This window comes from Numenius arquata, chromosome 9 (assembly GCF_964106895.1).
Source record: "Numenius arquata chromosome 9, bNumArq3.hap1.1, whole genome shotgun sequence".
In the NCBI taxonomy this organism is placed as follows: domain Eukaryota; kingdom Metazoa; phylum Chordata; class Aves; order Charadriiformes; family Scolopacidae; genus Numenius; species Numenius arquata.
In genome coordinates this window covers 14,379,296-14,391,953 of record NC_133584.1, presented here as the reverse complement: position 1 = coordinate 14,391,953, position 12,658 = coordinate 14,379,296, and positions in this window count along the sequence as shown.

Sequence of the window (12,658 nt, the reverse complement as noted above, 5' to 3'; positions counted from 1 at the left end):
GCCTTGCTGTGTCTGCTGTGTGGTGGCCGGCAGTGTAGGGTCCTTGGTCACAGCACCTGGTGGTGTGGGGCTGATGGAGCAGGGCTGGTGGTACCCATGGAGGGGCTGAGCCCCTACCTGCAGCCGTTCCCACTGCATCACCTCGCAGGCTGTCAGCAAGCCTTTCATCGCAGACCCTACTGACATCATCTTTTCCAAAACACCTGAGCTCCTCGTGGTCCCTGTGCTCATAACACTTGGAAGTGACAGCGGCTTCTGGTTTCAATTAACCCAGGGGTAGTTTGGGGACTATCTGATTGCACAGGAGTGGAGAGGAGAAAAGGCCTTTCCGAGCAGCGGCGATGGAGTGTGTGGGTGAGGAACTTCTGAAAAAAGCAGATGGTTTCTCTCTTTCCTTCCTCCTCCTTTTCCTTGTCTTTTTTTTTTTTTTTCTTCTGAATTCCGAGGAACAGACAACCCAACAGCACATTTTTCACCATCAAAGCTTTGCTGAAGGGAATTCTCCATTGCAATTTCATTTCTTCCTGATGTTCACAGATCGTAAAGCAAACAGCCTCTGGAGGACGAGGAGAGCAGATCTGTCCTGGGGTCACAGCAGAGGATCGGCCCAGCACCCTCGGCGCACAACAGCCTCTCCCTGGTTGTTGGCAGCCAGGGGAAGCTCATGCTCATCCACATTTGGATCCACGGCCAAAAATGGCACCGTGGCCAGCCGCTGCCAACACGGGAATCTGGGACACATAGAGGCTTGCAGAGGTCTGTGACATTCTCCACCTTGAACATCTGCACAAGGATAACAGCCATGAGCAGAGGCTGCTCGCAGCAGAGGAGAGCAGACACCGAAGTCCCCTGGCTGGTGCCACTAACTGGGGGTTTGCTGGTGCTGCCCCGGGAGGAGATGCACTCACAGGACAGCCAGGGCAGGTCCCACCTGGAGCCATCCTCCCACAGCTTTCCCACGACCACACAGCAGCCAGGGATCCCAAATCCTTTGTCTCTGGGAGATATAGGGAGGGAGGAAACCACAATGCCATGAAATCACAGCCCACAGTGTGCCTGTCCCTTAAATTACTCACACTTGTGTACAACGTGTTTTGGAAGAAAGACAGTTAAAGAAGGAGGTGTAAATGGAAAATAAGATTGCAGGGCAGACAGGGCTAGAGGGTTCTGCCATGCTAACCTGAGAGCTGCTTTTTTAAGGCCTTTCTTAGACCTGGCAGACCTGGCAATGCCAGTTGATTGCTGCCCCTGCGATGCACGGCAGCCCTGGCTGTGCCATGGGAAGAAGCTCTTCGAAAAGGAGGAGAGAGAAATCACCCAGGAGCCGCAGCACAGGGAGGGACTGCAGACAGGGATGCCAGCCAGTTGTGCTTGGAGGGCATGTATGGGGCTGGGGGAGGACACTGACGGCTCTGATCTTCTTTCACCAGTGACTTGGACACAGAAAGGGAGCATTTGCTTGGGAAATGTGTTTCCCCAACCGGGGAAGTGAGCTGTGGAGGCCGGCATGGTGCCTGCTCCCCTGGGGCTGCCTGCGAGGGCGGGCAGCCGGACAACGTGCTCCCTACACGCGTGCGGCCGAGTCAGAGGAACTGAACTGCTGAAGGGAAGGACAAAACTGCCAGGAAGACAAATGGGGCTGAAATGATCCCCTGGCTGGGGACGGTCTGAAGCAGCTCCCAGCAGGAGCGGCAACAGCCAGGAAATAACCTCATTGCTCACTGGGGCACAAGCCACGCGTGAGAGGGACAAGCTGGCGTGGCTGGTGAGAGGGACAGGCATCCCCTGTGCCACATCTCCATGGCCTCGTTCACCACTGCTCACGTAGGAGCACAAGCTCTCTCCTTGCCGTGAGCCTGCGGAGGAGGCGCTGGACGCAGAGGTGAGGAGCAGCCAGCCCCGCGGGGTTTAGCACCAGGCATGTGTCACCCTTGTCACCTCCGACAGCAGCTTCGTGTCTTGAAGATGTCCCTTGCCTAAGGAAAAGCCACTTACAGGCTGCGCACCCTGGATGGTGAACGGCAGCCCCCCCGGATCGGGACGTGGGTAGCACCGAAGGGACGGTGCATAGCGATGACAGCCGTGTCGTGGTACTGCCAGCGGTGCAGAGCCACAGAGCTGAGCTGGGTCTGTCCCCATGTCCCGGGGGTCCAGGGAGCTGCTGACCCAAATGTGGCAGGTTTTGGGTGAAAGCAGGCTATCTGTGACGGTGCAGGCTATCTGTGCCATGGGGATGCCCTGCCAGGATGAGGGCACTGCTCGCCCCCTCCCCACCTGCACCCTGGGGACCCCTCCAGACCCCCCTGCCAAACCGGGAGTGGGGGCTGCAGGGTGAGGACGGCCGTGGGGTTCGCCGGCAGCCCAGTGCAGCCTGACAGGGCCTGGAGCCAGCCCAGCCAAAGAGTTGATGGTTTTCACACCCCGTCAGCCTGATGAACGGCCCCGCTCCCTCGGCGCTCAGCGCCTGCAAGGGTCAATTACAGCGATTACTTCAAGGAGTCAAACTGGCTGCCGGCAGGGCTGGAGTAAATCTTTGTTTCGGGTTCAACTCTGTCACGGGAAGGAAAGAAGTGCCTGGGCATGCGGTGGGGGGTGAAAGAGCCTCTACTATACCTGGGGCAGAAGTCAGGGGGTGGTCGGGTGTTTGTGGGGGGAGGAAGGCTCTGCTAGCGTGAGTCTGAGCAGCAGCTGGGGCTTGTGCAGCCCCCAGGCCTCGCAGGGACTCGAGAAGGACCTAAAAGCAGCCCCTGCGGTTGAACGGAGAAGCTAACGAGGCTGTTAGTGGCAGAGAGAACCTTCAAAAGTGGACATGGTGCTGTAACATGAGAAACAGAAAAGAGCAAAACCCTGGCAATTAAAAATAAAGTCAAAATAAAGGTGATTTAAAAGTTGGGGTAAGAACTTGCAAAAGGTATTAAAAGCTGAAAATAAGCACATTTGTATATGTTCCAGGAGCAGGAAACCAGCCAGCGAGCCGGTGCAGGTCATGGATGATGGAGGCATGAACAGAGCACCTAGGGAAGGCAAAGCCTCAGCAGAAAAGCTGAGGGGTGGTTTGGAGATTGGGAAGGATGCTCAGGCATTGCCCCCATCCCAGCCTTCCTGAGGGGCTGTGCTGGGGGGCCTGTCCCATAACAGGGGCCTGCCGGAGATGTCTTCCAGCAAAGCGAGGAGCTGCAGAGTAGCGTGAGACCAGGATGAGGCGATGCCAGCCCAGCCAGGGTCGGTACTGGGCTGCTCCTGCCATCCTGGGGCAAAGGGAGGTGACATGAGCTATAGCCGTAGCCAGAGGGGCTTAGGGAATGTCATGGGCAATCTGGGAAAAGTCATCTGTGAGACATGTCTCGTAAATCAGCCAGGTCACCGGGTGTGGGGATCGTAAATCAGCCAGGTCACTGGGCGTGGGGAGCAGTGCGATGAGCCGGTCATGGGGCAATGGTGCTTCCAAAATGGTTTTGCCTCAGCACCTCTCCAAAAGTCCCTGAACACCCAAGGGACTGGAGGGGTGTTCTCCTTGCAGGGAAAAAACAACTGGTTAAAAGACTTGGGGTCACCAAATGTAAAGCTGAGTGCTGAGCAGGAGCTCACAGTACTAAACTTCAGGCTGGTAAACTGGCAGATGGCATTCGGTATTGATAAAGGCAAAGCAACTACCCACAGAAAAGCAGCCTGAACTAGCCATGCAGAACAGTGACCTCCTCTGCAGCGATGCTGGGTGAGAGGCAGGACAGCAAGTGTGATGTGTGATTAGGAAAGGAAGAGAGAACAATTAAATAGATCCTCCTGAGTATTATGCGCAGCTCTTTTTTTCTCAAAAAGGATGCAACAGGAGTAAAGGGGTATGAAGAAAGGCCTTAAAGATGCTTGGGAGTAGAGTTCAAAAGCATGGTGAGGAAAAATCAGGAAAGATCAGATGTCCAGGTCACATAAACTTGGAAAAGTTAAAATGAGACGATAAAGGTCCCATGATCTAGAGTGGCAGGTGGAGGGAGAGCTGGCATCAAACTGGGAAGAGTGAAATCATGGTGAGAACAAGTCCAAAACAAAGAGGAGGAAGCCCTTGCCTTCACCAGGCACTGTTCAGCTGTGAAACCCTCAGCACAAGCTGTTGTGGCAGCCAGAAGCACACAAGGTGGGGAAAGCTGCACCCACTGATGCTCTGAGTCACCCTCCAGGCAGCTGGGACGGAGCTCGCTCACACCTGCCCTGCCAGCCCCGTCCCTGCCACTGTCACAAGCCGGCAGCCGGCGGCTGGCACTGTTCCCTCAGGAGCAGGGGTATTTCGGCACCTGGTGCACTGCGAGCTGGCGATCCTTGGCCTGGGAAAGGGGTGAAGGAGCCAGAACACCAGACCATAAGGGCTGAGCTGAGAACGTGGGGGCACGTTCTGAGATGCAAAGAGTTGGGCAGGGCGCTGTGCCCTGGTGCTTTGCTTCTGCAGGGCAGAAATCCTCCCCTGCCTGCCACTACCGCCACCGCTGCACAGCGCCTCCGCCCCTCCCTGGCTTTTATGAGCAAGAATCGACCAAGATTTCCTCTGTCAGATTGAGAAATATCTTGAGTCAGGAAGAAAAAGAAGTCGAACCTGCCCCAGCATCGCACCGGGCACCTGGGCTGCGGGACACACCTGGGTCACCCACAAGCCAAGCAGGGTGTTGGGGCAGCAGGACTCAGCTGCCAGGGACACGCGTGGCTTTTGGCAAGCTGGTTTTTCTGGTGCAACGCCACTCGCTGCCTATAAGGCTGCACAGCCCTGCTCTGAACCTGGAGCACTGGCAGGAGAGCTCAGCATCCTCCACAGCTCCGCACCGGCATCTGACCCCCCAAACTCCCAGTGGCGGGGGCAGCCCCCCTGGGCTCCTCCTTCCCGCAGCAGGTAGCCTGGCCAGCATCCCTGCCCGCTGCTGCCCCCACCACCATCCCGCACACAAGGGCTGGGGGCAGAGGCTCGGCCGCCGGCATCGCTCGCCCTTTGGGGTGCGGGCCGGGGGTGGGATTTGCGGAGATTATGCCGGAGGAATTACAAAGGAGCAGACTTTCCCACAGACACTTCAATCGCTGCTCTGAGAAAGTGTGTGAGCCGAGGCGGCCCGCCTGCCTCACGGTGCTTTGGGGAACGCACAGGAACAGCACACACAGTTTTTAATAATTAAGTAACTTTAATTGTCCTGGGAAAGCAGCGCTTGCCTTGGGGCACTCTGCGCAAACTCATAATTAATGTTACCGGGAGAGATTACGGGAAGGAGAACTGAGGAATGATTCACTTTTGCTTTTTAAGCCTCTCCGTGTTAAAGCTGTATTATCCCCCGGTTTAAAGCCTCATTTAACTGTGAAGAAAACCAGTGTGCTCACGGGGGGAGGCAGGGGGAAGGAAGGCAAAGCACCCTGACAAATTACAAACAGCCGTGCGGGGCTCCGCTGCCAGCCGTGGTGGGATGGGAGCTGGCGGCCGGCATGGCTGGGAGCATCCCGGGTGCGCCAAGGAGCATCGCGGCAGAGAGCCCCAAGGAGCGAAGGATGCTCGTCATCAGCCTGGGCCCTGGGCCGGTGTGTGTGTGTAATTCCCACGTGCACCTTCTCGCTTGAAGGCTCCGCAGGCAGCCCCAGCACAGGAGATGCCAGACAGTACCAGGGCAAAGGCTGGTCTCACCTGGTCACCCCCCAGTACAGCACTAGAGGGCCAAATCCCAGGGATCCTGAATTTGGCAAAGCGTGACTTCCTCCTTGGAGTCAGAGGGTGACTAGCCCTTTGTAAATCGGATTTATTCCAAGCAAATAAAATAAGTGTTTCACATTCTAAACCTGGCTGCGCATCCCTGCCACGACCTGCTCCCGGTCCTCCTGGGGCCGGTGCTCTCCTACAGCGGCGTGTCCCCCGGCTCGGCCGTGCAGGGAGCAAGCACTGCCCTGGGACGTGCCTGGCGTGAGTGACCAGAGCCCCTCTGTTGGGGCACGTCTCAAGCAAGCTGAGCCCTGGAGCCCCCCGGAACCCACTGGAGGCCCCAGCCTTCCTCCCCTGGCAGCTGCCTGCCTCTCCGGGGCTGCTGAGCCGGGAAGGATTCATTCAGCTCACAAGCGATGCTGCGAGCCAGCGCGGCCCGAGCCCCACGGGGAGCCCAGCCGACAGGCTTTGCCGGCGCGGCACAAAGAGGTGGGCAGTGACGGAGGGATGCAAATCCTTCCCGGTGTGTGCGTCGCCTGGGATCCGCGGCGCTTGCTGGCGCGTTTCACCCACTTTAAAACCAACAACCTATTGGACTGGAGCGTCTCTTTTCTTTCTTTTTTTCCTTTTTGATTTTTTTTTTTCTTCCCCCTAAAGCAAATCACTGGACTCACACAGGACACAAGGTATTTTACTCTATAGAAATCCTTTTTTCAGGCAACTATGTCAAGAATGTTTTCATACTTTGGGCTGGATGGGAAAAAAAAAGGGCTTAATCCCCTGAGATGGTTATTTCTCTGAAAACAGACATGCAAATGCTGGACTTGTCAAACCTTAAAATGTTTTCTTTATTCAGGGAATTACTGCCTGCCTGCTGAGCCCGGGTAATGCTGACAGGCTAAGCCCGGGGCCTTGGCAGCAGAGCATGCAGAGTGTGGGAAAGGGCGGCTGAGGCACGCGCCAGATAAGATCATACAATAAATGATACAGCCCTCCGGAGCACACGGCCACTTTCATATGCAAACAGGCCTCCCGGTACACACACACACACACACTCACACACACATGCACACGCTTCCCGGGCAGGGTGCAGCACCTCGCAGCAGCACGCCCAGGCAGACGCACCCGCAGATGCATGAACACGGCTGGGGGGGGGCCGAGCATCGCAGCGCTGGGGGCTGCAGGGGATGCGGGGGGATGAAGGATGGGGTTCGCTCAGCCCAGCGAACATCCCAGGTGCTGGAGGAGGAGGGATCTTCCCAGTGACCCATAATCCATCCAGACACGTTCCCTAATCATCCTGTAATGCCTCAGTGGCTGCATTTCGGCGCTGCTGGTGCCTGGGCTCCTGTTGGAGCTGGGGGGGATGGTGGCCTGCAGACCCTCCCGGAGCCCTGCGAGGAGGGGAAAGTCATCATTGAAGCACTTTGCTAGTTCTTTCTTCTGACTGTGGGGTAAAGCCTGGCAACAGGGCCCAAATGACTCAGAAGGGGACAGAGGAGATACAAAACGCACTGGACTTTTAATGGCATTTTTTTAAGCTAGTGCACTGCTTTTGGTCTAAGTGAGGCATTTTGGTGCACGTGCCTGGGGCTGGGCAACGCAGCCACAAATTCTGCTCTCTGACAGGGATTCATTTCTAAACAGAAGCAAAGAGCGTGACCCTGCTGATGGGAGCAGCAAGACTGATGGTGCCGTGTCCCTGTTGCCCACGGGAGCAGCGCCAGCCTCCCCCCAGGGGAACGCAGAGCCCTCGCTTGGGCCATTTTTGCTTTCTTTGCAGCGTGAAAACCTGATTCAGCCAGGGCGCAGGCGGGCAGGAGGCTGGCGTGAGCCTCCCTCGAGCCCTAAGTGTGGCACCTGCACATTTGTTTTAATAACCCGGTGCCTGGCGATCCGCAGCGGGGAGCAGCCGTCACGGGTGACAGCGCTGGTGGTCACACAGCCTGCCGCAGCTAATGACCCGCACTCCAAGTGGCGCCAGGATAGAAATGATGACTGCTGAGCTACCAAAAGCCTAGTGAAAGCCACCGTGGGAGGGAGATGTGACAGCAGCAGCACTTGGAGCCAAAACAGGCTTCTTCAGGGAGCCAAATGTCACCCAAGCGCAGCGCTGGCACCAGCCTGGGCTCCCATGGGCTGCTGATGGCCATGGACACTCTCTTGTGTCCCACCATGGCAGCATGTCTTGCTCTGAAGCCACCACCCATGTGTGCTGCTGGGACACGTTTTGTGGGGAGCATCACTACGTTAATCTCAGCACAGCTCCTCCGAACCTGACCTTAGCTTTCGGCACAGCTATGGTTGCATTTTTAGGGCATGCGGGAGCCCGAGTGTGGGGGCTGAAGGCTGCTGAGCACATGAGAGGTGGCAAAAAAAAGGTGGCTGGTGATGGATGGCTGCCCCGTGCACCCCCAGCACCCTGCATACTTGCAAATCACAGCTCCTCACTCTTTGCTTCTCTCAAGGTAGCTGGGGAAGGGGGAGAGGGAGGGCGGGGGGATCCTGGCGTCTTATTCCCGGCTTAATACGGTGCATTCACACAGATAATCTGTCAAGGAAAAAATGAGCCAACAAGCTATCTATTCTTGTCTGCGCTATTTTCCCATGTCAGAAACAGGCTGGGCTGAAAAATGTAGGTTTCCCCTTTCATCTTGCCTTTCAGAGCCCCTGAACAAGATGCCTTTCTTTGCCAGTGCTCGCCGAGGAGATCTTGCCTTGAAGAGCAGAAAAGGGGGCTTTCTTTTTCTTCTTTTTTTTTTTTGTTTTTAATATCTATGCCCAGGCCATGCCGACGGAAGGGGAGCAGCTTTTATTTTCCCCAGGAAGCAAAGGTGCCGTGCCGATCCTCCCCTTGATCTCCCACCGTTGTTACTGTCTTCACCAAGCTGAGTGGGGGGTGACAACAAACGTTTCCCTTCCACTGCTGGGAGATTTTATTTTTAACTTGAAAAGAAGTGCCTGGGGAGGCAAAAAATAACATTTCAGCAGGTTGGAGGCCCCAGTGATGAGGGACAAGTGATGAAAACGCCGCTGCATCCTACCCTCAGCCATGTGGTACCAATGCATCAGTGATGGACACCCAGCTACACCCATCCTTTCCTGAGCGCTGCCATACACTGTGATTAACTCACATTTCTCTGTGCCTTTCCCCTCCATCCTTCTTCCTCATCCCAGCTAGCTCCAGCAGGGATGTGTGTCCCTGCCAGCTGAGCACACTGCGGTGGACCCTCCTCTCCCCCGTGCCCATGGGGTGGCAGACAGGACGAAGGCAGGGGGGTTTCTGAATGCTTTGTCTTTATGGGGCGATGGCAATCCTCGCCCTCCTCTGTCTGGGCATCTCAGGCTCACGTGCCCTTTTTATACAGTTGCTTTGGTCTAATAAAAGCAAGAAATGTGTTTTTATAGGCTTTGTGGTCTGTCTTTCATTAATCACATTTCTTTGCGTACTTGCAAGTTTGTTCTACTTCAGTGACTGGCAGTGGCCACCAGCTCTCCAGCCGTGTGGGCTGTTCTGCTGGTGCTGGGCTGTGTTTGTTGATTTATGGAAGTGGTTTTCAAAAAATAATATTTGAAATAGCCAGGTAGCAGCCAAGTGCAGGGAGAGGATGTATGGGCAGCACTCGTATAGCAGCGATCCAGCTATCTGGTTTCTTGTAAAAGCAAATACTTTAAAGGGTTTTAAGTTGTTCTGCTTCCTTCACTATTTCGAGAAGAACTGAAGATTGTGGTCCCCTTTGCCATGGTTCCCTGGCCTGGGGGTCACACATGGCAAGAAAATGAACCTTTTCTGAGACCAAATTAGTGGTGCCATTGGAAGCTTGCATATTATTATTATTTTTTTAATATATCTTTTTGAAAAACGAGGTGGATGCGCTTGCCTCCTCCTGATGCAGGAAAGTGGAAAGTCAGGCTGTATTCCTCCAGTCTTGGAGGAGCCTGCCAGCCCCAAAGCTTGGTGCTGGAGACTAGGTGTCCCTACAGCCACCCACACCTCACTCAACAATTTTTCCCTTCAGCTTTTCTCGGAGGTGTTGTAAAGATGAGCAGAAAGAGAAGACAGAGCTCTGGGAACAAATTGTTGTGGACAACCTGCTGGAGAGCTGGTTCATCTCTGGGGGATGTGCAAGCAGCACCCAGACACCTTGGGTGTTCATTTCTGACTGCCACCTGTAATGAGGGCAGGGGAAGAAACTCCTGTGGGGAGCACAGCAGAAGAGGTGGCCGAACGCTGGGGCTGCACGAGCTGCGGTGCCGGTCCCTGTGCCGCTGAGCCTGCCGGTGCCTGCGGTGGGTGTGAATGCAGGGCCAACACCCACAACCGTCAGAGAGCTGTCGGAAGAGCTAAAGGGCATGGGGATATGCTCCTCTGCCAAAAGGTTTCTGAGGCAGGGCTGCTGGGAGGAACCACAGGGAAATAGGGAGCAGACGGAGCAGTCAGCTAATTGCAAGGAGCAAAAATACATAGGCAAGATAAAAGAGAGTGTTTGCATCGTCTGGAACCCCCTGGCCATCCCAGGTTTGCCTCCAGCTGTTTGGTGAGAAGCTCTTTCCAGCCTTTGAGGTCACGGTTAGTCTGGAATCAAACAAAACTAGCAAGCGAAGGTGAGCAGGCAAGGGAAGAAGGCATGAAACCAGCTCCTTTTGACTTTTGGGAGGACTGGGAAACTTGTAAATGCAATTGCTGGTGGTGGTGGTGTAGCACTGTGATTGCCACAGATTTTGCATGACAGTACCAAGAGACCCCACCTAAGGCTGGAGCTGCTCCAGGCTCTGGAGAGAAGAACTCATGGCCTGAATACACAAAACAGGAGTGGAAACGGGCAAGAAATGACTTTCCCACAGGCAGAGTGGGTCAGAGCTGGAGCTGCCATCCCCTCGGTACAGCCATGGCCACCGGCTGCCTTAGACAGCATGGTCAGGGCTCAGCTGCTTAAACACATGGGGACCTGGGCAAGAGCTGGAGCAGCCCGAGGAGCCCTTGGGAGCTCAGCATGCCAGGTCTGTGGGAGCCTGGCAGGGCTTTGAGACATGACAGTGGGGTAGGGAAGACTGGGCCAGCGTGGGGTCAACAGCACCACTAACTCGCTCAAGTCTTTGGCCCCACTGCAGAACAGGTACCTGGGCAGGTGAAACACTGCCGTCCTTAAACCTGAGCCTGGGAGCTTCCCCCAGGACATGGGCAGGAAAAGGCAGGACCATCCCAGCCTCCTCTGCCTTTCTCCCAGCCAGCTGGGCCCTGGTGTGATGCAACAGGGACCAGGACATGCGTGTCCTTGCTTTGGGCTCCCGAAGTGGATGCTCCATGGGAATGAGCATCACAGCCTCCGCAGGGTTGGGAAACTGATGTTATCGCAAGGGAGGGTTGGCCCCAGCACAGGGGTAAAGAGCAGCCCCCCCTCAGCCAGCCCCGCAGCCGCTGCCCTGGGCTCTCTGCCAGCTCTGCGGGATGGAGGCCCTGGCAGAGGCAGGCTGGGAACCGCCTGGACCGCTCCACAGATGGTCACGCCACATTGTGAATCATCACCCCAGTGTGTGGTCGGATCCTTCACCCGCAGCGGCAAGGGCTGGGCAGGGACTGGCTACACCCCTCACCCCCCTGCATGGGGAGGCTTTCCCTGGGCAAGGGCAAGAACATGGACAAGGACAAGGGCTGTGCGGGGGCTGGTGAGGGGCTGCTGCGCTCCCTGTGACGTGGTCCAGCCATCCTGCCTGAGCCCTTGAGTCTCCTCGCTGCAGGCAGGGCTGAGACCGGCTGGTCTACTGAAGCCCTGGGAGATACTTACCTGGCCCTCCTGGGAGCCTGCAAGTTTTTCCATGGGCTCAGAAGCTCAGACCCCAAACCTTCCCCCATGCATGGGACGAGGCTCTGAAGCCAGCACAAATTCAGAAAAAAATCACCCCATGCATGTGTAGGAAGGCTCATAGGAGGGCAAACCTTGCCTGAGAAGAGGACCCTGACCCTGGGGTCATCGCTCCTGCTGCGATGCCATCCTGGGGAGGACACAGGGGCACTCTTTCCTTCCTCCACCAGGAGCTCATTCGACACCTCTCCCAGCGCTCCGCCAGGTTGCCCCAGCACCCACCAGTGTGCGGAGGCAGGGCAGGGCAAAGCGGAGCAAAATTCCCCGGAGGAAAGCTTTGCTCAGCGGCTGCCCCCAAAGGGTTAAGCAGCTTGCACAAACCACCCCGGAGCCCAGGTCTGCTCTGCCACCTCCGTCTCCTTCGCCCTCCGCGGGCCGGGCTGGTGCCAAAGTCGGAACCTGCTAATCAGCAGCTCCCAGCAGCGGCAGCCCTCCGTCTGCCTTGACTCCTGGCCAAGCGCGGCCGAGCCTGCCGGCGCAGGAATGTGTGAGAGCCATGTGTCACTTCTCCAGACTGTGGGAAAGTGCTGCTCCAGTGAACTCCCAGCAGCTGCCCTGCCCCAGCCCGGCCGCGCCGCGGGAGAAACAGGAGCCGAGGCTCACAGGCCTTGGAACGGTGGTTTGCTCCCGCTCGTTTCCGTGCGGATCCGCTGCCAACCCCCAGCCCTGTGGGTGACAAAGAACATCTGAGCCCCCAGCGCCTGCTGCGGCCACCACGGATGGGAAGGAAGGGCTGCTGCCCGCTTTTTTTTTCCCTTAGAAAACAATTTACACACGCACACATTATTTTTTTTTAAAGTTTTTTGTTTTTTGTTTTTTTTTTTTTGAAACGAAGGGTGCAGGGGGGTGTTGACGGCAGGAGCAGCAGCACGGGGAGCTGGGAGCTGCCCCCACGCTGCAGCTCGCACCACCTGGCACTTGTACAAGACTCTTCTTCTTCAAAGCCCTGGGCAGACAATGGCCCCTTTCAGGCCCCACGGTGCCTGGAGCCGGCCAGAGCCCCGGCCGTGGTCAGTCCGCCCGGCTGGGGCTGAGCGGAGTGGGGCTTGGCCCCGGATCCGGCATGGAGGCATGGCAGCCCCGGCTGCAAGGGGAAGGAAGGAGGCAGGAGATGTTGGGTGCTGTGGGGGGA